Here is a 25,487-nt window from a genome sequence, read left to right as displayed (position 1 = left end):
GGAAAGATTTATCTGAACTGATGCTGAGTGAATTAAGCAGAGACAAGAAAACAATCAATATATACAATAACTACAGTAATGTAAATGGAAAATGACATGCCAAAAGAAAATCAAAAGTATGTAACTTTTGTAATGTTACAAATGCAACAAATTTATATAACAAATTATAAAAATGAAATAGGATACAAATAAGGAGATATGAGAAGATACTTCCAACCTACCTCTTTGTGGAAGTGGAAGGTCCACAGGTGTTATTACATTGCATATGTTTTTGGACTTTTTCAATATATCTATCAGTTGTTGACTTCTTTCATTCCTCTCTAAAAAATATTGTTATATGAGATGCCTCTAGGGGAGATATCATAAATGGAAAATATCAATAAAAACCTATTTTTTAAAAGAATATACTACATGCAAATCACTCATATTCTAGTAGGGGGAAATCAACATATATATGGGGAAGGAATAAAAATTGGGAGGAAAGCAGTGGAAGGTAACAGGAGGTTGCTCAGGTGGAAAAATCCAGAGACCAATCTAAGCTGGAAATGAAGTGAGCATGAACAGGGGACCTTTATGAAATGGCAATCTAGGCCAGGGACTCACCAATCAAGAAAGCAGACCCCACTAATCAGCTATCCCAATCTTTATGATCAATTCTTCACTCTCTTTTGTTAAAATCACCATCAGCTCTTTTTTGAAATGATGGAAGGTTAAGCAAATAGACCAGGAAAACAGCATATACAATTAATATATTTATAAGAGTTTCAAGAGTCTCTCCTCACAGAGATAATAAATCCTGTACAGTATCTTTATGAGATCACAGACTCTTATAAGAGAGTGTTTAACTTTTGGCTGTAGAGATTTTTAGCTGAAATGGCAGAAGGGTGACAGGGTAAGGGAGACAGAGTAAGATTCAGAAACAGGATGAAAAAAGCTCTTCCCTGAAAGAATGACTACAGCTCACTAAGCTAACTTTTACAATATAAAGTGAATATGAAAATACTCATTTGAGTTAAATATTTACAGAACAGATTTTTAAGTGAAAATTTTTTATGTTTTAAAGTTAATTCATAATCTAGCTAAATTAATGACACATTATCCAGATATAGTATAAAGAGTACCAAGCTCTGCCACTGTGTGGACCTTAGGGAAGTGACAATCTTTCTAGACCAATAACTGAAGTTTGGGGACTGAGTAGTCTAACTCTTAAATTATATGACTATATCAAAACAATGTCAATGAAATTAACCATCATATTTTTATCACATCTTTTGCTGGCAAAAAAACACCATATCACAAATAGCATACAATAATTCTAATGGGTGGATCTACAGTCTTAATTTTTATTTTATTTTTACAATTGAAAAATCTTTTAAAATGTTCTTGGAGAGCTATTTTCCACATCCTTAAAACTGGCTTATCAATAAGGAGGGTAGAATATGCTGAAATAGAATCTAAGACTAAAAAGAAAGCAACTCATCTAGAAAATATACAATCAACAGACTGATTGGAAATAGATTTGTCCCACAAAGATTTTTTTGTTTTTAACAGAAGAGATATAAATCTTCTCATTTCTTCCTTTAATTTGACTCAATTGTATTTAAGATCTCAATAATTCAGAAAGTTAAATGGTACCAGCTGTAGCAACAAAGTAGGTACTATTAAATGTTTATTCTTGTTCCCTTTTCTTCAAATATGCATATCACAATCCATCCATGTCTTCATGACTCTTGTCCAAGTTCTTCTCTAAGTTCATCCCAATGAATTTACCCAATGTGTTGAGGCACAATGATTTCTCCTGATATCAAGAAAGTGCCAGTGAAACACTACCCATTCATCATTCCCTTGTTCTCATCATTTGATTAGTCCATCTTCTCTTCCTTCCTTATAATTCCTTTTTATTCCTATTATTTTCAGAATTTCTCAAAGGTGTTATACTACAGACTGTTCATGCCAATCATTTGCCCACTATGTGATTTTTTTTTTATTCTTTAAAGTGAGCAGACTACAAGGGTGGCAACATGTCAGTGGTAGTATTAAAAAAAGCCAACCTTTGCTTTCATGGGAAATTTGAAGTCATTATAGGAGCTCTGAAATTTCCCCAAAGCAATTCAATCGCTTCCTCCCATTCAACCCAGCAGAAAGTCCTACTCCAACTACATCATTACATCATGGTGATGTCAGATACCTCATGTGATACCAGTGATGTACGAGTTCTGGCAGGTTCTACCACACTTGAAAGGCTTCTAGTAGTATAGCCCCTTGCAAAAGGCAAATTCAAGGACCAATCGAGCTAAGTATTGAAAGGAACATCACCAGAAGAATGGACATCCAGTAAAAATTTCATTTTTTGTAAATGGCAATCCATGAAAAATTATAAATGGCCTTTAGCATTTTAATCAAAGTAATGCCAAAAATCTTACATGTAGCACTATATATCACATTGTAGTAAATTGGTCCTACTATTAAAAGGTTTAGGTTTGGATCTCAACTCAAGTTAAACTTAGCAAGATATTAAGACTCTCTAGAATTCATCTATAAAATGAAGAAATTTGACTAATCTCTAATAATACTTTCAGTTTTAAAACCCTAAGATTCTAAACCAAGTGTTTCCACAATTACTTTTTCTAAATTACATGAGACAAATAAAATAACAAAGGGGCAATAAATGATAATAGATTTAGAGTTGGAAAGAATCTTAAAAATCATTGAGGGACAGCTAGATGGCTCAGAGTGATAGAGAGCCAGATCTGGATACAGGAGGTCCTAGGTTCAAATGAGGCCTTAAACACTAACTATTTGACCTTGATCAAGTCAACTAACACCAAATGCCTAGTTCTTACTACTCTTCAGTCTTGAACAGTTACAAAGACAAGAGAGGGATGGGTTTGGGATTTTTTTCAAGCATTTTTTAAGTCATTGAACCTAGCCTCCTCATTTTATAGGCAGGGTAAGTGAAGTCCTGGAAGTTAGTTACAGGGCTTGTCCAAGATCACACAGTTAGCAAGTGTCTGAAATGATATTCAAACACAAGTCTAGTATTCTATCCATTGACACCAGTTGCTTTCCCATTTTCCTTTGTCTGAAATGATAAATATGCCAAAAAAAAAAAAGTTCTATTAGTTTCAACCCAACTTCTCAAAGCTTTTTTTCTTTTAAAAAATGGGGGAAAAATGTCATAACTTTTCATCACTTTCTGCTGCTATTATGTTTATTCACTTGGCTTATATTGTTGCCAGGAAACAAGTTCATCATAAGATTTCTCAGCCCACATAGCCAACTCCTGGCTTGCATGGAAGACATCAAATGCTGTAACCAAGGAAATCCTTTGCTACAGGTGGCACCTTATGAGGGCTATTTCCTATCAGTGCAACTGGTTCCATCTTCAAAGCAGGTGCAGCAAAATAAAGAAGACGGCACAAAACAGAACTTAAAGCTAGCAAATAGGATAGATTGGCGTCTGGTTCACAAAATGTAAAGAAACAGGCAGTGAAGTTAAACTGTCAAGACTTATCAGATTACTCAAACCAACTGCCTTTTGCCCTAAGCCTTTCAGATGAAATGTCAGTCCACCCCAAAGACTTCCAACTTATTTCCAAAGGCCACCATCCAAGTGCAGCCTGAATAAATATTTGGAAAGGAAAGTAGCCTCAGTATCAGCATGGGTGGGAGGGGGAAGAGAGTAAAAAGGAAGAGGAGGGAACTATTCCCTCCGTAGGAGGCCGCTGACTCACCTCTAGCGGTGGCCAAGGCTTCACCCTCCAGGAAATCAGGCTCTGCCCCATTTCTCATCAGAGAAACAAGGGCAGCAGCCGAAGCAGCCTCAGCTGCCCCAATCCATGGAGTGCTGCTTCTCCTAGATTTACCATCCCTTCAACCGAAACCAAAACTGGATTAATGTCCAAAGCAAGCAGGGCTTCTAATCAACGGAGACGCATCTTTATTGCGGGCCAGGAAGCTTAACAGAGAGCCAGGCTCCAGCAGCACCCCAAGGCGCAGCGTGTTCTGCAACTGTCAGTCCGGAAAAAGAGTGATGCGGAGAGGGCAAAGCCTGGGGGAAAGTGCACCAAGGGCCACGCTGCCTGGTCACGGAAAACACAAGGGGTGGTCCCTCAGCGGCAGCCCCCGGGGCAGCGCAAACGCGAAAAGGGGAGGCGGCCACGCCCCTCAGAGTCCCCAGGGCCTGGGGCCAGAGCTTCTGATTGGGGCCAGCCCCGCTACGCTCCGGGACCGCGCGCCCCGCTTTCCGAGGTTGCTGAAGCACCAAGGGCCGGGAGGAGGGAGGGAGTCCCTTTACCTGCTCCCAGCTGCCGCGCTGGCTGCCGCCGTCACCGTCGCCCGGGCCGCTCACTCCCGTCCCCTCCCCCCGCCTCCGCATGCGCCCAATCCGGGCCCCTCCAGGCGGAACTGTCTCCCACTTGCTCCCAAAAAGGGGAAGGGGGTCAGGGGGTCCTCGAGCCAACCACGACCTCCCGGAAGTTGATTTCCCTTCAAGGCCCGCCCTCCCCCGAGCCAGTCATTTAGCGCATAAATGGAATCACGTGGCTCTCAGGGTTGAAACTCCACCCTTCACAAGCCCAGAGACTGTCCCTGTTCTCACCCTTTTTCTATCTCTTTCTCGATTTTTGTCATGTCTGTCTCTTCTGTGGCGCTCCCTCTCTCTCTCATCTCTCTTCCTTCCTCTCTTCCACTTCTAAAAAATATTACATTTTTCCTAATTGCATGTAGATACAATTTTTAATAAGTTTTCTGACATTTTATGATCCATATTCGCTCTCCCCTTTCTCCTCCCCAAGATAGCAGGTAGTATGAAGAAGTTATATGTCTGATATCATACAATGTATATTTTCATGTTCCTCATGTTGTGAAAAAAGAAACATATGCTTAAACAAGTGGGGAAAAAACTCACGGGAGAAAAAAAGTTAAAAATGGTATGCTTCAATTGCATTCAGACTCCATGGGTTCCTTCTTTGGCACCTGAACCTTTTTCATCATGAGTCCTTTGGGGTTGGCTTGGATCCTTGCATCCTTGACTCAGTTCTCTATATGTTTGAGAAATAAGGACCTTGTTAGAGTCACTTGCTATAAAAAAAAAATTTATACAGTTTTTTGTTTCCCTTCTAATCTTAGTTGCATTGGTTTTGTTTGTACAAAAACTTTTAAAATTTATCATTCAGAAGCAGCCCCTGTGGTTTCCAAAGGAACCAAGGAACCCCTGAGGAGAAAGGGAAATGAAAAAATGAAAAGTCTGAAAAGTCTCTTCCCTGGGTGGGGTGGCATTGGGAGAGGAATTTGGTGAAAAAGACAACTGCCTTTTGGGTATAGGCCTGCAAGACCCACAAAAACTAGTAAAGCAACTGGAGGTAATTATGTTTATTTTTTAAAAGACTTATACAAAGTTTTAAATTTCAAGGCATTTAAAAAACAAACTAACCTGACCTAGCCCAGGGAGTTGAACTTTGATGGCCAGTTTGATCCATTGGGTGTAGCCTTGAATGTCTATTGCTGTTTTCTCTTTCAGCTCTCTATCTTATGCTCTGTCCCTCCAGTCTTGACCCAGGTGTTCTTCCAAACTCCACCAAGGCAGCTTTGCAGAGATAAGAGAGGATGAGAGAGGAAGAAACTGAGAGATCCAGTCAGATGTTGCAAAAAATTCTTAAGAAACTCCTCTGCCAGAGTAAAATAAGCAGAAGCAGGAGGAGAACACAGTAACTGCAGTATTGTAGAACCATCAAATGTTGATAAACTTTGTTACTAACAGCTACATAATGATTCAGGACAACTCTAAGGGACTTATGAAAAAGTATGCTATCTATCTCCAGAGAAAAAACTGTTGGAATAGAAATGCAGATGAAAACATATGATTTATCATTTGGGGGGAGGGGGTAATATGTTTGGGGTTTTGGTTTTATGGGATTGTTCACTTACAAGAATAAATAATATGGGGGAACCTGGGTAGCTCAGTGGATTGAGAGCCAGGCCTAGAGATAGGAGGTCCTAGGTTCAAACCTGGCCTCAGACACTTCCCAGCTGTGTGACCCTGGGCAAGTCACTTGACCCCCATTGCCTAGCCCTTACCACTCTTCTGCCATGGAGCCAATACACAGTATTGATTCCAAGATGGAAGGTAAGGGTTCAAAACAAAGAAAGAAAGAACGAAAGAAGGAATATGGAGAAAAAAATTTTAAAGATAAAAATAAACTCCTCTTCTACAATATTTTGCAACAACTTCATTTCACTGATCGCCTTGTCAATCTCTTTCATCAAGTGGACCACAATGACCACCAATTTGTGTTTGTGCATTTGCTCTTTGAAGAAGTTTGTGAACAGAAAATTGATATCATAATCCTCCAGATTGTAACAGCAGTTCTTTGCTACTCCTGACTTATTGTGACTCTCCACAATTTGGGAGGAGATGTTCTCCAGGCAAAGTGCAGCCTGCAGTAGGAGAAGAGAGTGGCAGCCATTGCTGGTGCTGACTATAAGATTTCTCTAGGACTCAGTTTCCTCATTTGAAAAATGAGAAGCAGCTCAAACCTAATTTTAGAGATTAAGTAGCTGTCTACCCCTGGACAAGTCACTTAATCCAGTTGTCTCAGTTTCAATTCACATTTTGCAGGGTTGTTGTAGAAACCAAATAAGATAGTGTTTTTGAATGCTTATTCCCTTCCCCTTCGCCCTAACATTTTCCAGTCAGACACCTCTCCACAACTTTTAAGGTTTATATCCAGATATGTTAACCTATTCAAGTCAAAGTGGCTTTTCTGTATTAGTTTCCAGGTATAAAAAGAAAAAGGTGAACTACAAAAGCTAATAAAGCAATGGATTGATTATTTCAATCAACTGATTTCAGATACTCTGCTTGCTGCATTCACAAAGTATCCTCAGCTTATATAAGTGAAGTGAAGCTCATAAATGAACTTCTCTTAAGGACCAGGTGCAAGTACTCTAAAGAGACTTGTTATGAAAAATAAAATATTTATTGAAATATATAAGGATTAAAAAAGAATTTCTAACTCTAAGGCATTCTAACGCTACCTAAATAAAACACCCTGGTTCTACAAGGAACCACTTCTGTTTTTCACAGGCTTCATTGATCCTTCCTGATATGACTGATCCAAATATTCCCTATTCTACAATAAACTAACAACACTATTCTTATAATTTTTAATTCGCCTCCAAGTTATAAAAATAAAGGCTAGCTGGTTGAGTCTCAGGAAGAACCAAGTTAAGACTCTGAGCCTTAGCAGACTCAGAATCCAAACCAAAGACCAGGTGTTTCTTTGGTCTTCTCAGAGTTAAACAATCTATAAAGACAGTAATAGATAGTCAATAGTGTTTCCCATGTTGGAAAAAGAAAACATTTAACTTCTTCAGGTCTTTGCCTCAGACAGTGAGAGAAAAGGGGGGGAAGGGGGCAAATATATTACCTCCTCAAAGCCCTCAGAGCAAGAGTCTTTGTGTGTGACTCTGCCAAATACTAGAGACCAACTCCCAGAGAAAAAAAACCATTACAACTGTCAACAATTGAAATTGATACTGTTTCAACTCTGCTTGAAACTCCAATTCTTTCTCAAGGCAGCTTCACTACTTCTTATCTCTAAACTAATATAATAAGACCCAATTTCTAATATCATCCTCATACAGGTCATATTTGTTCTTTTCCCAAAGAGTTCAAAACTTGGTTGATGGTACTCCATATTCAAGCTTGAAGCCTTTAGACTTTATCTTTCTTTAGTACACACTAGTCACATTATACTTATGAATTCCAAATAACATTTTGATATCATAAAAAAGATTCCATATTTAAAGGAGTCCAATATTTCTCAGTGGGTCAAATATTTTCATGTCATTGTTTACTTCTAGTAATTTATAAGATGTTTTAGTTAGACTTCTTTTTCTTTAACTTGGAAATGATATTTAATTCTACTTAGGAAAATTGTATATTTAAGTCTTAAACAATCTTTCAAAAATGCCATATTTTATTTAAGAAATTCTTATTGACTTTTATTATTTGGCTAGTATATTGTAAATTGAGAACATATTTCCATACTGTAAGGGTTAAAAATAGGGGTTTTGACAAAATAAGAAAGCGACTTTTAATAATTTACGTTTTAATGAGAATATAGTAGAGTTGTAAATTAATATTATCCCTTTAAGCCTGTTACAAGGGAATCACTTTAAAAGACTGATATATATTAATTTAAGGTCGCCAAGGAATCAGCTATGTAATTCCTAAATGAAAAACTCAAGTCAGCCGTCAGCCTTTTTTGGAGTTTAATTACAATAGGAGCAAGAAAGGAATTAGAGATATATATAGAGAGAGAAAGGGGAGAGAAGGGAATAGGGCTTAAATACCCCTTCTGTTTAGGCTGGGCCAAAAGGCCCAAGCCCTTAGATAGCTGGGGCAAAGAAAAGAGATCAGTCCCTTTCACTCACGTGTCCAAAATGGAGAAACAGTCTCAGAGGCCCCCACCTTCAGCTTCCTTCCGAGCAAGCTTCCTCAGAGCCCAGGAACCACCCGACCAAAAACTCCATCCTCCCTCGAGTCTCCAGACCCTCCTATCTTTAAGGAAACCATCCAAGTTGCCTCCCCTCAGTCCTCACATCTACCAATCACTCTTCATCAATTTCCCTGTCAATGGAGGCTCTCGCTTAACCCAGGACCGCCCAGAGGTTTCTGGCTTTTGCACATGTCCGTTGAAGGTCATATTTTTCAAATGATTAAATCTTTACTCTTTTGTTACAGCCCTTTCTAAATCCTGTTAACTTGAGTATGGTAGAGATTGGAATAATTAAATTTTGATCTAGGCTGCAGCCCTTACTCAATCCTATTAGGACTGAATAGGGTGGAGATTTATTCCAAGTATCTCCATTGTATCAATTCTAAAATCAATCAAGACTCAAAGAAATTCCTGTTCTATGCTTAAGCATAGGTCAAAGTCCTTTCCATTGTTCAGCAAAGGGTTTCTGTCCTAAAGTAATCTTAAGAAGGGAAGAGAAGGAACCTCCCATGCCAATGGAGTTCCCATTCCAATAGACTATCAGTAAGAAATTTTCCAAGTATGAAATATCCCAATGGTGAAATTTCCAACATTTATAAGTCTAAGGAATTTTGAGGTTTACAAGCCAGAGAAAAGAAAACTTCTAGCAGCTTTTAACAATTAACAATTTAGTCATTAAAATGGATAGTAAAAGAATATAGCAAAACGAATATAGTAAAGGAGAGAAATATAGGAAAGAGGTAGAGAAAGAAATTTTCCTAATTTCTATACTAGTTGTCCTATAGCTGCCACTAACAACCACCCAACAAAGTTCCAATCCAATAAGTGTTTAACCCAACCCCAATTAGGTCAATCAAAGAAGACCAGCCAACTTCCAAAAAGTACAAGGTAGAGAAATGCAGCACAAACCAAAAGCCAAAAACCCAAAAGGCAAAAACCCTCTAAAGATTAAAGCCAAAAGCCCTCTCAATAAGCTCAGGCCCACCTTTATATTCCAGCAACTAAATGCCAACCATCAACTAATCACCAACCCAAACCACGAGCAACCAACCCCGAATGACCAACACATGCCCACAAGGCAACTTCCCCACAAATGCCAGCCCTGTCAGCAATTGCCAGCCTCAACTGTCAGCAACTGATGTCCCCTAGCAGCAACTGAAAACCCTGAACAACTGATGTTGGCCCAGCAGGGGGCTCCCTGGTTCATACTTGCTTCCCTACACTTCTCTATGGTAAGAGGACCTCCAGGTCCCCTGTTAAATTAAAAAAGCAATAAAGAATTCGGTTTTATAATATGCATCAAATATTTGACTGTTTTCACTATATTTGTATTTGTTCTATATATTTGTCACACTTAAATAAGTCATGAATACAGAACTAATCCAAAGGCATCAATTAAGGAAATTGAGATATTGTGGCAATTTGAGCACTTGGTCAACAATAATAATAATTTTGAAATAAGTTGTTCTTTATGCTTCAAGAATTTGGGAGGATAAATTTTTTCTTCTCCATCAATATATTGTTTTCTTATGAGTGTTTATAGAATTTTTTCTTAGTAATACAAGCTGTGGCTACTTTATATAAAGGGGTATATGGGGTGTACAGGGAGGGGAAGTAACTCTGGTATGGAGGGCTGATTGTGCCCTTCTAGGGCAACTCTCCAGCCTCTGACCCCAACTTGACACCCAGATCTCACTTGTGGCTCCTAGTAGCTGCTAGCATGCGGCAGTGGCCACACCCCGGGCAACGGCTTCGACAGGCCAGCAAAACCTTTTAAGAGTAGCCATTGGGTTGTAGACCCCTGGTGAACCAGGGCCTTGCTCACCCAGCATGTGAAGACTGCTTCAGCTGAACAGATGGAAGAAACCTATAAGAAGGTTCAACGGCATAGAGGGCGATGCAGCAAACTACTGTGGAATGCTTAAGGCATGTTGGTGTACAAAAGACAACACAGCCATCCAATGCAGCTGAGGAAGTCTCCAGGTGTAACGACCTTTCGAGTCACTGGACCCAGACTTCCAACGCCAAGAGAGTGGGACTGTCTCTGTGCATCAACTTTTCCACTTAAATCTCCTTCACGCACAAGTGTCTTTATGCACACTCATCTATCATAGATGAAAACGCACAAAGACAATCGTCATCCTCGGTTACTGAGAGACTACTACTCCTAGACATAGCTTTATGCAAATTACTTAGGACAAAGTTTAATAATTAAATTGATTGGATTATGCAAGAAACCAGACAATCTTTTATATAGATAAAGTTCTTTCAGGAGAAAATATGAATTTAATAAAATAGAAGATTTCCAAGCATTACTGAAGAAAAGATCAGACTTAAACAGAAAATTTGATGTCCAAATACAAAATTCAAGAGAATTATAAGAAAAAGTAAATGAAAGAAAAAATTTAAGGACTTCAATAAGGTCAAATTGTTTATAGTCCTATATGGAAAAATATCTGTAACTATTAAAAATTGTTATCTTATCATAGTAGTTAAAAGAAGTATACTAGACAGAGGATGTGCTAGTAAGCTATTTAGGATATGTGGATTAAGTGGATTTTTAGAATGGGAATTCCTTTTTTTTTTTTTTAAAGCACAGCTAGGTCGCACAGTAGATTGAATGTTAGACCTGGAGTCAGAAAGACCTGAGTTTAAATCCAGACTCAGAAACTAACTGCCTAATCCTGTGAGAGTCATATAACTTTTTTGCCTCAGTTTCCTAAAAATGAGCAGGAAAAGGAAATAATAAATCACTCCAGTATCTTTCCCAAGAAAACTACAAAGGGAAGATGGTGGCTTAGAAGCAGCAGAAGTTCAGACCTCTGAAAACCCTTCCTTATCGATCACAAACTGAATGTCCCTAGGGGACTGAAAATCAAAACTAACAACACAACAGAGCTAAGGAACCCTCCTGCTGGACTCAATCCAAAAGGTACGCCCCCCCAAAAGCCGGAATCCAAGAACACTCGGGTTTAAGGGTAAGGCAGAAGGAAGGTCCCAGGACACCCCCCACCCCACCCAGAGCGCTGAGCCCCAGTGGCAGCGGGAATATCTGGGCAAGCAAAGGTGCTGGTCTAGAGGGTGTACCTTGTGGGCAGGGCTGTGCCAAGCTCAGAGTGTCCAACACAGGTGACAAGGAGACAGCTGGAGAGAGTTTGAAAAGCTGGTAGCCTGGGCGGCTGGGTCCTTCCATTTGGCTCCAGCCTTAGGGAGGTTTTTGCCTCAAAGCACATACAACCCAACTGTACTTAATCCCATCAGGAGTCCTCAGAGCTCATGGAGGCCAGAACCCCTCCCCCTCCTCTCCCCGAGTGCTGGGCCTCCAGCAAGGACAGGAACCTCTGGGCGGGCAAAGGCACTGGACTAGAGGATGTAGCGTGTGGGCAGGGCTGTGCCAGCCTCAGAGTATTGAACACAGGTAGCAGGGAAGCAGCTGGAGAGAACCTGGGTGACTGAGACCTTCCATTTGGCTCCGGCCTTCCAGGAGGTTTTGGCCTCAGAGCACATACAGTCCAACCCAGCTGAACTGAATCCCATCAAAAGCCTCCAGAGGACAGGGAAGCTCAAAATCCTCCCCCAGAGACTGCCCTGAGAGATCTGACAAAGCTCCAAGAGGGGAGACTGACAGAAAGCCCCAAAGCCAAAAAATGAGAGGAGCAAGAGCACAGACAAATAAGGGGAGCAAAGAAGGGGGCAAATATGAGCAAACAGCAGAAAAGGAAGAAAGAAATTACAATAGATACCTTCTACACAGCCAACGGAACAGAGAGGGAGGGATCAGAAAACGATAAATCAGAAGCCCAGTGAATTGGATACAGGCTTTGGAAGAACTCAAAATGCAATTCAAAACACAATTAATAGAGGCTGAAGACAATTGGGAAAATAATTTAAAAACTAAGATAAGTAATTTGGAAACAGAAAATAGTGTCTTGAAAGCCAAAATCAACCAGCTGGAAAATGAGGCAAAGGAGATGAAAGATGAGGCAAAGAAGATGAAAGATAAGCTCCAAAGAAAATCAGATCAGAATGAAAAGGATGACCAAAAAGCCAGGGAAGAAATCCAGTCATTAAGAACCAGAATAAAAAGTGTCCTCACAAGGCAGCAGGACACTATAAAACAAAACCAAAAGAATGAAAAAAATTGAAGCAAATATGAAGCATCTCATTCACAAAACAGAGAATGTAGAAAATCATTCGAGGAGAGACAATTTAAGAATCATTGGTCTACCAGAAGACCATGACAAAAGAAAAAGCCTGGACATAATACTACAGGAAATTATTCAGGAAAACTGCCCCAATATCCTAGAACAAGAGGGAAAAGGAGAGATTGAAAGAGTCCACAGATCACCTCCTATACTTAATGCCCAACTGACAACACCCAGGAATGTTATAGCCAAATTCAAGAACTATCAGACCAAAGAAAAGATATTACAAGCTGCCAAGAAGAAGTCATTCAGATACCACTGAACCACCGTGAGGATAACGCAGGATCTGGCTGCATCCACACTGAAGGACCAAAGGGCATGGAATATGATATTCCAGAAAGCAAGGGGACTAGGTCTACAACCAAGAATCAACTACCCAACAAAACTGACTATATTCTTACAGGGGAAAGTATGGTCATTCAACAAAATAGAAGAATTGCAAGAATTTGTAAAGAAAAGACCAGACCTGAACAGAAAATTTGATGTCCAAGCACAGAATTTAAGAGAATCATTAAAAGGTAATTTAAAAAGAGGGAGAAGGGGCCATCTGGGTAGCACAGTGGATTGAGAGTCAGGCCTAGAGATGGGAGGTCCTAGGTTCAAATCTGACCTCAGACACTTCCCAGCCCTGTGACCCTGGGCAAGTCACTTGACCCCCATTGCCTAGCCCTTACCACTCTTCTGCCTTGGAGCCAATACATAGTATTGACTCCAAGATGGAAGGTAGGGGTTTAAAAAAAAAGAGGGAGAAAAGAAAAACAAAACAAAACAACACACACAAAATTTTTTTAAGAGACTCAATAAGTTAAAATGATATTTATCCCTATAAGAAAAGTGATTGGCAACTCTAAAAAACTGTTATCACCTGGGTAGCTAGAAGAATTACACTTAGAGGAAACAGTGACAAATTGTATAGGATGAAAGAACAAGACATAAATAGGTATATAGATATATACAAACATAAATACATATACATGTGTGTGTGTATATATACAACTAGAGCTTTAAAAAAGAGTTTAATACTAAAAGAAATGGGAAAAGAAACAAATGGCGGTAAATTTATATGTCACAAAGAAGCTCATGGCAGGAGGGGGGACAACATCAATACACTTGAAGGGTAAAGGGGTTGGAGATAGGAAATATTCAACTCTTACGTGCTTTGAAACTTACCCAAAGAGAGAAGAACAATCCAATCCATTGGGGCAGAGAATAGATTTGCACCCTATAGGGGAGTCGAAGGGTAACAAACGAACTGGTGGGGAAGGAAGCAGTACAAGGAAGGGAGAGCGTGAGTGGGTGGGTAATTTTAGGAAGACTACAGGGAAAATAAGGGGGGAGAATAAGAAGGGAAGGGGATCAAAAGGGAAGTAAAATAAGGGTGGGAACTAGGGGGACCGATTAAAAACAAACATTGGTGTAGAAGTAAATAATGAAAGAAGAAAAGGCAGGACCAGGAGTAGAAATCAAAATGCTGGGAAATACACAGCTAGTAATCATAACTGAATGTGAATGGAATGAACTCACCCATAAAACGCAAGCAAATATCAGAGTGGATTAGAATCCAAAACTCTACCATATGCTGTCTGCAAGAAACACAAATGAGGAGGGTAAATATGCATAGGGTGAAAGTAAAAGGATGGAGCCAAATGATTTAAAAATTATTAGGTAATGACTTTTAGAGTTTCCATTAACAACCTTCAATGATTCCAAACACATATTTTCATTGTTATATTTTCATATTTCATCCAATCTATGTTTTACATGAAGTTTTTCTGACAGTTTCCCTGTTCAAATCAGCAATGAATTATGTGATGTATATTTGAGGGTAGCTGACAAAATGGAGTATAAAGTCCTAGTCCATAAAAGGTGGAAAATCTGTTTCCAATTTTGTTATAATATGGTTCTGGCACAGAATGAAAGTTCCATTTCTTCAGCCCATTTCATACACAATTGTGATTTGCCCAATCCAGTGACTATTGCCATCTGCACTGAAGCATTTCTAGCACCTGAGGCATTGGGATTTTTATTTGTTCTAGTGTACTCTGACTTCTCATGATGACAGAACATGAAGGAGAATATCACAAACTCTGCAGACCTCCCTGTCATGTAGATCATAAAAACAATTTATAGTACATCCTTTTAATCAATTTCTTTGAATCTAGGAGCTGTTGAATCACACTGAGGAACTAACCCAATGATTTGAGTCACCAGGGCCAAATTTGTTACCATTTCAGGGTTCCTGGAAGCCATTCACAGTGCTGGAAGGGTTTTAAATCTCTATTTTACAACACCGTGACTTGAATGCCTGTACTTTTCCATGGGTATCTCTCTGATATTGTAGTGAAGATGGGTTGGAGTTTGAAAGGACATTATTTTTGCTTTTATTATTATTATAAGTTCCATTTATATAGTTCTTTAAGGTTTTATTTTATCCTCTCAATGATTTTTGTATAGTAGGGAATCAAACCAACTATTGTCTTTTCAAATATAATGTTCAATTATGGTAATTAGTTAATTTAAATCCAGGGATTACTAGCCCTTAAATTTAAAATAAATGGTTCTTAAAGAACTCACATTCTTTTAAAAAATCATATTTTTTCAATCCACAAAAATGTGCTATCTTACCAAGTGGGGGGAGGGGAAGGAGAGAGAGAGGGAGAGAGAGAGAGAGAGAGAGAGAGAGAGAGAGAGAGAGAGAGAGAGAGAGAGAGAGAGAGAGAGAGAGAGAGAGCACACATCTAGATGCTGCAATGAGTAGAATGCCAGGCCCAGAATAAGGAAGACTCTTCTTGAGGTCAAATTTGACTTCAGACCCTTACTAGATGTGTGACCCTGGGCAAGTCACTCAAGCCCTGTTTGCCTCAATTTCCTCATCTGTAAAATTAACTGGAGAAATGGAAAATCACTCAAGTTTCTCTGCCAAGGAAACCCCAAATAGGGTCAGAAGGAGTCAGCACAACTGACATACAACTGGACAATGACATATATATATATATGAAAAAATATATATATATGTTACATTATATATAGTGTATGTCTATATACATATACATACATATACATACACATATATACACTATATATAATGTATAATATATATGTATATACATAATATGTATGTGCATGTAGTGAATTCCCACACTAACCATGTCCAAAATCTTTTTTTGTCTCATTCTGCACACAAGGTCTTTTAACTCTATAACAGGAGATAAATAGCATGTTTCATCATCAGTCCTCTGGAATTGTGTTTGGTCATTGCTCTATTACAGTTTCTAATTTGTTCAGAGTTGTTCGCCTTTACCATATTTCTGTCCTTGTATATTCTGCTCACTTCACCCAGGATCAGATAATGAAAATCTTCCTAGCTTCTTCTGAAATCATCCCTTTTATTTTTTCTTACAAATATTCATTATGCACAATAATTTATTCATCCATTCCCCAATTTGTGGGCACCCCTTTAAATCCCCATTCTCTTCCATCTCAAAAAGACAGAGAGATAAAGACAGAGTACTTTTTAAAATTCTTAGAGTTTGTTTTGCTTATGTAAAAAATGGATATTCCTTGAAGTGGTAATAAAGGGTTCACTTCACTGATAATGGTGGTTTTTCAGTAAAGTGTTGAGAGGGTTACAAGAACAGGAATAGGGTATGAAAGAGGGAGTCCAAGGTAGTATGGGTGAAGCAACTGTCTCTCTCCCTTTTCCCTGTGATAATGGGCACATTATCACACTGTGCCCCTTGAGGAAATAGCTGAGGGTATTTGATGTCATTCTCCCCTGTCAGCTCCACTTGTGGATGTCTTCAATGCCTTTCCCTCAGAAAGTATCTGGTGGTGGGCCCCAGTATGGGATTCAGCCACAGAGGGAATAGCTTCAGACACTCCTGTTGAAATCTGACTTTAGTTCAAGGAGTATCCCCTTTTATCTTGAATTGAGAGACTTAGCAAGAATCTGACTGCTTACATTATTTAATAAAAGAATTCAGGTAAATTGGGAGAAGGAGGATAGGGAGAGCTCACCCTAATATTTCACTATCCAATCCATCACTTGGGGAGTGAAGGTTCCACTACCCCAAGTTTCTTTGGCCCTTCCCAAATCAGTTGAACCCCACTATTATTTATATAACTAAATGACCTAACTAACTAAAAGGGGACAGGGGCTAGGAGGCAGGGAAAGAGGCAGAACTCTCTCCCCCAGAGTTCACTGCTCCCCCGTTTTAGGGTTTGAGATATCTTCTTCTCTTTTGTGTAGTGGGAGGAATCAGATTGAGGAAAGCTCAATTGTAAGGTTGAAATTAGGAACTGGATCTTCTCAGGTGCCTTCAGTGAATCCTCAGCCCACCAAAACTGGTCCTATCTGCTCCAGGTCCCAGGTCAGAAGTCTAGAGGCTCCTCAGAACTCCCTCCAGGTCCATTTTTCCTCCCAGAAGTCCTTGATCCTCAACTGTCACTCGTTCTCTCTCTTCCTCATGTCAGGGTTCCAAATCTTACTTGCCCCCATCCTTACATTTATTACTTAATTCTTCCCTTAATCTAACCTCACTCTAATTTAATTCCCCACTCCTCTTCCATTCTATCTCCCTGTTGAGGAAAAAGTATTTCTACACCTAGCTATATGTGTGTATTCTTCCTTCTTTTAACCAGCTCAGATGAAAGTGAAATTTAAGTTCTCTTCCTTATTAGTGTAGATCTAATTAGGTCAGATAATTTTCCTTAATCTCCTGTTCCCTTCTCCTCCACCCCATTTCATTCTTCTCCCCCTCTCTTTCCACTCTTAAGATCATTAAGACATAACATAACAAACCCAGGCCTTGCTAATTAAATTCTCTCTACAAGCCCTAAAGATGATAGGTCTCAGAGAGGAAATGTGCACCAACCCACTTTATTTGAATGTAACCAATTTTATGTTTGGTTAGTCAATTAATATTGTGTTTTTATTTATGTTTTATATTTCTGTTAACTCCGTGTTTGAACTTAAAAGTTTCTACCCACCTCTGAAATCTTTTCATCAATAATACTTGGAAGTCCTCTATTCCACTAAAGATCTATTTCCCCCCTCTAATATTATACAGAAATTATGTGGGTAAGTTATTCTTGGCTATCACTCTGACTTTTTTTGGCTTCTGAAATACTGTATTCCAAGTTCTATACTATTTTATAGAGGAGACTACTAAATCAAATGTGGTCATAACTATAGTTCCTTGGTACTTGAATGCTTTCTGGGTAATTACACTATTCATTAATTTTGATATGGAAACTATATATTGACTATAGTGTCCATGGCAGTTTTCATTTTGAGATTTCTTTCAGAAGGTAACTAGTAGATTTTTCTGTATTTTATGGGCAGGTTTCTTTTAAGATTTCCTCAAATGTGATTATATAGGCCCTTTTTTTCTCTTATTGTTCTTTAGGGAATTCCTATAAGGGAAGAGAATAAATCATTGATAGAGTAACTACTATGTTTAGGTACTATGCTAAGTGCTTTTACAAATATCTCATTTGCTCTGCAAAACCCTGTAAGGTGGATGTCATTACTATCCCCATTTTATGTTTGGGAAAGCTGAGACAAACATAAAATGCAAATGAACAAAACCCCAAGATATTATTGGACATAAAAAGCTACTATGATGACAGGGAAGAATGAGAAACACATACAGAAGATAACTATGTGGAAGAGCTTACAAGCAAAGCCTCAAAGAAAAAAACTTACTAATTGGATCCAGTTAGAGCAAGAAATCCTAGGAGAGCTAAAGAAAGAAATAAAAAAGTGGTAGAGAAAAAAATTGTGAAAAGAATGAGAGTGATACAAGAAAATTATGAAAAGAGCTTGGTAAAAGAGGCACAAAAATAATGAAGAGAATAATGCTCTAAAAATATAATTGGCCTCCTTAAAAAGTAGAATCGGAATGACCATCCTACCCAAACTTATCTATTTATTTAGTGCCATACCCATCAAACTTCCAAAAAATTTCTTTACTGAATTAGAAAAAACATAACAATGTTCATTTGGAATAATAAGAGATCAAGGATACCCAGGGAAAAAATGAAAAAAAAAATACAAAGGAAGGTGGCCTTGCAGTCCCAGATCTCAAACTATACTATAAGTCAGTGTTCATCAAAACAATTTGGTACTGGCTAAGAGACAGAAAGGAGGATCAGTGGAATAGACTTGGGGTAAATGACCTCAGCAGAACAGTCTATGATAAACCCAAAGAGCCCAGCTTTGGGGACAAAAATCCACTATTCAACAAAAACTTCTGGGAAAATTGGAAGACAGTGTAGGAGAGTTTACGTTTGGATCAATACCTCACATCCTACACCAAAATAAACTCAGAATGGGTGAGTGACTTGAACATAAAGAAGAAAACTATAAGTAAATTAGGTGAACACGGATTAGTATACATGTCAGATCTTTGGGAAGGGAAAGATTTTAAAACCAAGCAAGACTTAGAAAGAGCCACAAAATGTAAAATAAATAATTTCAACTACATCAAATTAAAAAGGTTTTGTACAAACAAAACCAATGTAACCAAAATCAGAAGGAAAATAAACTGGAAAACAATCTTCATAACAAAAACCTTTGACAAAGGTTTAATTACTCAAATTTACAAAGAACTAAATCAATTGTACAAAAAATCAAGCCATTCTCCATGAACAGGCAATTCTCAGTTAAAGAAACCAAAACCATTAATCAGCACATGAAAAAGCATTCTAGATCTCTTATAATTAGAGAGATGCAAATCAAAACAACTCTGAGGTATCACCTCACACCTAGCAGATTGGCTAGCGTGACAGCTATAGAAAGTAATGAATGCTGGATGGGATGTGGTAAAATTGGAACATTAATTCATTACTGGTGGAGTTATGAATTGATCTAACCATTCTGGAGGGCAATTTGGAACTATGCCCAAAGGGCACTAAAAGACTGTCTACCCTTTGATCCAGCCATAGCACTGCTGGGTTTGTACCCCAAAGAGATAATAAGGAAAAAGACCTGTACAAGAATATTCATAGCTACGCTCTTTGTGGTGGCAAAAAATTGGAAAAAGAGGGGATGCCCTCCAAGTGGGGAATGGCTAAACAAATTGTGGTATATGTTGGTGATAGAATACTATTGTGCTCAAAGAACAATAAAGTGGAGAAATTCCATGGGAACTGGAACAACCTACAGGAATTGATGCAGAGTGAAAGGAGCAGAACCAGGAGAACATTGTACACAGAGACTGATGCACTGTGGTACAATCAAATTCAACGGACTTCTCCATTAGTGGCAATGCAGTAATCCTGAACAACTTGGAGGAATCTATGGGAAAAACCACTATCCACATTTAGAGGAAACACTGTGGGAGTAGAAACACAGTAAATACATGAGTCGAAGGGATATAGTTGGTGATGTAGACTCTAAATGAACCTCCCAGTGCAAATACCAACAACATGGAAATGGGTTCAAATCAAGGACACATGCAATACCCAGTGGAATTGTGTGTTGGCTATGGTAGGGAACGGGGGAGTGAAGGGAGGAATAGAAAATTATTTTTGTAACCAAGGAATAATGATTGAAATTGACCAAATAAATTTTTAAAAAGTCTGTTTTAAAAAATACAATAGGTTAAAATGGAGGCAGGGACAAAAATTCAAAAATTCACTGACCAAAATAACTCCTAATGAAATAGAATTGGCCAAATTGGGGGGGTAGGGGTGGAGGAGATAGAGAAGTTCATTGAAGAAAATAATTCTTTAAACATTAGAATTAGGCAAGTGGAAGCTAATGACTCCATGAAACATCAAGAAAAATTAAAAGAAAGAAAATTAAAAATTTAAGAAAATGTGAAATATTTCATCAGAAAAACAACTGATTTGGAAAATATTATTATTTTGTATCCTGCAACTTTGCTAAAGTTGTGAATTATTTCTACTAGATTTTTAGTTGATTCTCTAGGTTTCTTTAAGTAGACCATCATATCATCCACCAAGAGTGATAGCTTGGACTCCTCATTGCCTATTTTAATATCTTTAGTTTCTTTTTTTGTCTCTGATTGTTATTGCTAGTGTTTCTAGTACAATGTTAAATAATAGAGGTGATAATGGGTAACCTTATTTCACTCTTGATCTTATTGGAAATGTTTCTAATTTGTCCCCATTGCAGATGATGCTTGCTGATGGTTTCAGATTTATACTGTTTATTTAGCAAAGGTCCTTCAATTCCTATAATTTCTAGTGTTTTCAATAGGAAGGAGTGTTGTATTTTATCAAAGGCTTTTTCTGCATATATTCAGTTAATCATGTAGTTTTTTTTTGTTTACTTGTTGATATGGTCAATTATGTGGATGGTTTTCCTAATATTAAACCATCCTTGCATTCCTGGTATAAATCTCACCTGATCATAGTGAATAACCCTCGTGATGACTTGCTGGAATCTTTTTGCTAGTATTCTATTTAAATTTTTTGCATTGATGTTCATTAAGGAGATTGGCCTACAGTTTTCTTTCTCTGCTTTTGACCTGCCTGGCTTTGGAATCAGTACCATATTTGTGTCATAAAATGAATTTGGTAGAACTCCTTCTTTGTTTATTCTGTCAAATAGTTTGTATAGTATTAGGAGTAGTTGGTCTTTGAATGTTTGATAGAATTCACTTATGAATCCATCAGGTGCTGGGCATTTTTTCTTAGGGAGTTCTTTGATGGCTTATTCAATTTCTTTTTCTGATATGGGATTATTTAAGTATTCTATTTCTTCTGTTAATTAAGGCAATTTATATTAATATTCATTCATTTCACCTAGATAGCCATATTTATTACCATATAATTGGGCAAAATAGTTTTTAATGATTGCCTTAATTTCCTCTTCATTAGAGGTGAGGTCTTATTTTTCATCTTTGATACTATTAATTTGACTTTCTCCTTTCCTTTTTTTTACTAGAGAAACCAATACTTTTATCTATTTTATTTGTTTTTTTTTTCAAATTACCAGCTTCTAGTCTTATTTATTAATTCAAGTTTTTTTTAATTTAGATTTTATTAATTTCTCCTTTAATTTTTAGGATCTCTAATTTAGTTTTCCTCTGGGGTCATTAATTTGTTCACTTTCTGGTTACTTAATTTACAGGCCCAATTTCTTCACTTCTGCCCCCCTAATTTGTTAATACATGAACTCAAGGATATAAATTTCATCCTGAGTATTATTTTAGCTGTATTCCATAGATTTTGAAAGGATGTTTCATCATTTTTATTTTCTTCAATGATTATTGTTTCTATGATTTTTTTTCTTTAACTACCTGATTTTGGAGAATCATATCATTTAATTTACAATTAATTTTTGATTTGGCTCTCCATGTACCCTTACTAATTATTATTAGTAATTATGATCTGAAAAGGTTGCATTTATTATTTCTGCTCTTTTGCATTTGTTTCATGTTTGTATGCCCTAGTACATGGTCTATCTTTGTGAATGTACCAAGTGTTGCTGAAAAGAAGATGTATTCCTTTTTGTCCTTATTTATTTTTCTCCACATATTTATTAACTCTAATTTTTCTAAGATTTCATTCACATCTCTTACCTCTTTCTTATTTATTTTTTGGTTTGATTTATCTAGATCTGATAGAGGAAGATTCAGGTCTCCCACTAGTATAGTTTTTCTATCTATTTCATCCTTGAGTTCCATTAGTTTCTCCTTTAGAAATTTGGATGCTATACAATTTGGAGCATACATGTTGAGTAATGATATTTCCTCATTGTCTATACTGCCTTTTATCAGGATTTAATTACCTCCTCTATCTCTTTTAATCAGATCTATTTTTATTTTGGCTTTGTCAGATATCCTGCCTTCTTTTTCTCATTTGAAGCCCAATAGATTTTGCTCCAGCCTTTGACCTTATGTGTGTCTAAATGCCTCATGTGTGTTTCTTATAGACAACATATGGTAGGATTTTGGTTTTATATCCACTCTGCTATTTGATTTCATTTTATGGATGAGTTCATTCTATTCACATTCAGAGTTATGAGTGCCATTTATGTATTCCCCAAGATTTTGATATACTCTCCTAGTTCTGCCCTTTCTTCTTTTGCTATTTCCTTTTAAACCAGTGGTTTGATTTTAATAAGTCCCCCTACTCCCGACCCTTATTTTACTTCCCTTTATGCCCCCTCCCTTTTTGTTTACTCCTTATTAATTTTTTAGGGTCTATTAAATTTCCTCCCCCTTCTCTTTCCCTCCATCTTTGCATGCCTGGCCCCATCCCCCACCCGTGGATTTTCTTTTCTACTTTCCCTGTAGAGTAAGATAGAATTAAATACCCCAATGGATCTAGATGCAATCTTCCCTCTCAGAATTGATTCCACTGAGATCAAGGTTTAAATATTACCTATTAGCACTCTCTTCCTCTCCTTCTTATAATAGTATTCTGCCCCTTCTCCTTCCCATGCTACTCTTTGTGTGATATAGATTATCCTATTTTTCTTATTCCTTCAGTTTCTCTTGGTGCCTTCTTCTATTCCCCTCCCTTTTTCTTTTTTTTTTTGCATATCATTTTAGACCACTTATTACCCTATTACCCTATGAATAATTCTTCTAATTACTATAATAGTGAATATAATTTTTGAGAGTTACAAATAACGTTTTTCCATATACAAATATGAACAATTTAATCTTACTGATGTTCTTAAAGAAGAAAATTTAAAAAAAAAACATGTTCTCTCCCTTCTCTTTCTTAATTACCTTTTCATGTTTCTCTTGATTTTTGTGTTGGGATATCAAAATTTCCACTTAGTTCTGGTCTTTTTTTTTTAACTAATACTTGAAAATCTATTTTTTTGAATGTCCATACTTTCCCCTGGAAGTATAGAGTCAGTTTTGATGGATAAGGGATCCTTGGTTGAGGACCCAGTTCTCTTGCCTTTCTGAATATCATATTCCAAGTCTTGCAGTCCTTTAGTGTGGAAGCTGCCAGATCTTGTGTAATCCTGATTGGTGCTCCCTGACATCTGAATTGTCTTTTTTTGGCTTCTTGTAAAAATTTCTGCTTAGCTTGGAAGCTCTTGGATTTGGCAATTACATTCCTGGGGGTTGTCTTTTGAGGATTTAGTGTTGAGGGTATTCTATTAACTCTTTCAATATCTATTTTGCCTTGTTCAAGAACATCAGGGCAGCTTGGATAATCTTCTTGGATAATCTCTTGTAGTATGATAATTTATTTATTTCTGGGTTTTCAGGTAGACCAATGGTTCTCAAAATGTCTTTTTGAGACTGGTTTTCATCGTCTATCATCTTGTCAGTGAGATATTTTTGTTACCTTCAATTTTGTCAGTCTTTTGACTTTGCTTTATTAATTCTTGCCATTGCAAGATCATTTTCTTCCAGTTGCCCAATTCTGGTCTTTAAAGACTGGTTTTCCACTATAATCTTTTGATTTTCTGCTATAACCTTTTTATTTTCCTTTTTGGTTTGGTCTATCCTGCTTATCATGGCTTCCAGCTGTTTAATTTTGGTCTCCAATTTATTTATCATTTCATTTGATTTCTAGGCTTGTTTATTCAATTGGGAATTCCTATCTTTTAGACTATTATTTTCTTTTTGAACTATTTCCCACTTTTCTTGCCAAATCTCTTCCATCTTTCTCAAAATCCTTGATTTAAATTCTTCAAGAGCTTGTGGCCAGTTTCCATTTTTTGGAAGTTTTGGATGCATTTACTTGTTTGTATTACTCTGCTGTTTCCTCTGTAGTTTGAATTTTTTCACCATAAAAATTATCCAGGGTCAAAGCCTTCTTCTTGTTCTTCTTGATGTTTGGAAATTGTACTTTCTGGGCATTGTTTGCCATCACTTTGCTGGTTTTTCCTTCCCTTTCCTGTCAGAAGTCTGAGTGAGGAGGGAAGGCTCTCTGTGTATGGAGCTAAGGAGCAATTTTTGCCTGAGGCCACCTCTCAAGTCTCCTCTGCTTCTATTATGTGTTGCCCTTCTCTGAGTTATCTCTGAGCCCAAGGTCCACTCTTCAACCTGCTGGGGTCTCAAGTCTAGCTGCTTTCAGGGGTAGATCCTTGGTGTTCTTAGTCAGCTGCCAAGGACCTAGAGGTGCCCCTTGCTTCACTTTCTGATTCTAGTATGCTTACTCTGATTCTGGTTCCACAGGTGGGGTGGGGGAGGGTTGATCAGTTTCCATTTTGGGGAGCTATTTCACCACCTTATAGTGTGGAAATGCCCAAATCCCACGTACCTTCAATGCTGCACCCTACTGTGGAGTCCCTTTGTTCACCTGAACTTGTTTTTTTCTTTTTTTGGCCTTTTGAGGTAGTCTATATCGATAGTAGGTTAGAAGAGGAAGAGTCCTGCTTTTACACTGCAGCCATGTTAACCTGGAAGTCTGTAAAAGGGAATTCTTAATCCCTTGCTTTTCCTTAACTGGAGAAAAAGCTGGCTGGCTCAGTGGATAGAAAGCCAGGCCCAAAGATAAGAGGTTCTGTTACCATGGATACCAGCTCATAGTTAAAGGAAATAGAAACTGCTTTCAGAGAGGAAGTGATGTAAGAATGACAGTTGGACAGTGAGAGATAAAGGCAAGTAGGAAGTATAAGAAGGGCCTTTATCTCTAAGGTTTCCTGAGGGCATTATGCTGCTGGCAGTTGCTGGTGACAGTTGGCTGCTATAGAATCTGAATGAAGGAGAGTGTGTGGGTAGTTAGCTGTCCATTGTTTAGTGAGTTAGTGAGAGTACATAAACTTTATTTTGCTAAAAAGGTACCAAAATGAAGTACTATGGAAAAAATTTATAACAAGTTTCTGTGATAA

The 25,487-nt window shown here is 37.8% G+C and overlaps 1 protein-coding gene across 13 annotated transcripts in view; it reads right to left on the bottom strand.

The window, feature by feature from the left end:
• Positions 1 to 25,143, bottom strand: part of CCDC91 (coiled-coil domain containing 91) — a 481,978-nt gene extending 456,835 nt beyond the window's left edge. For 6 of the 13 annotated variants that reach the window (XM_001373145.4, XM_007502853.3, XM_056797665.1 and 3 more), the window contains exon 1: positions 4,298 to 4,433. The gene's annotated coding sequence lies outside the window, so the exon portion shown is untranslated. Of the gene's footprint in view, positions 1 to 221; positions 349 to 3,734; positions 3,868 to 4,297; positions 4,434 to 14,233; positions 14,293 to 23,421 lie in introns of those variants that run through there. The other 7 variants (XM_056797662.1, XM_007502848.2, XM_056797664.1 and 4 more) reach the window with 4 other exon arrangements.
• Positions 25,144 to 25,487: the final 344 nt, after the last annotated feature.

This window comes from Monodelphis domestica, chromosome 5 (genome assembly GCF_027887165.1).
Source record: "Monodelphis domestica isolate mMonDom1 chromosome 5, mMonDom1.pri, whole genome shotgun sequence".
NCBI classification, from domain to species: domain Eukaryota; kingdom Metazoa; phylum Chordata; class Mammalia; order Didelphimorphia; family Didelphidae; genus Monodelphis; species Monodelphis domestica.
This window is presented reverse-complemented; position numbering and strand designations above follow the sequence as displayed.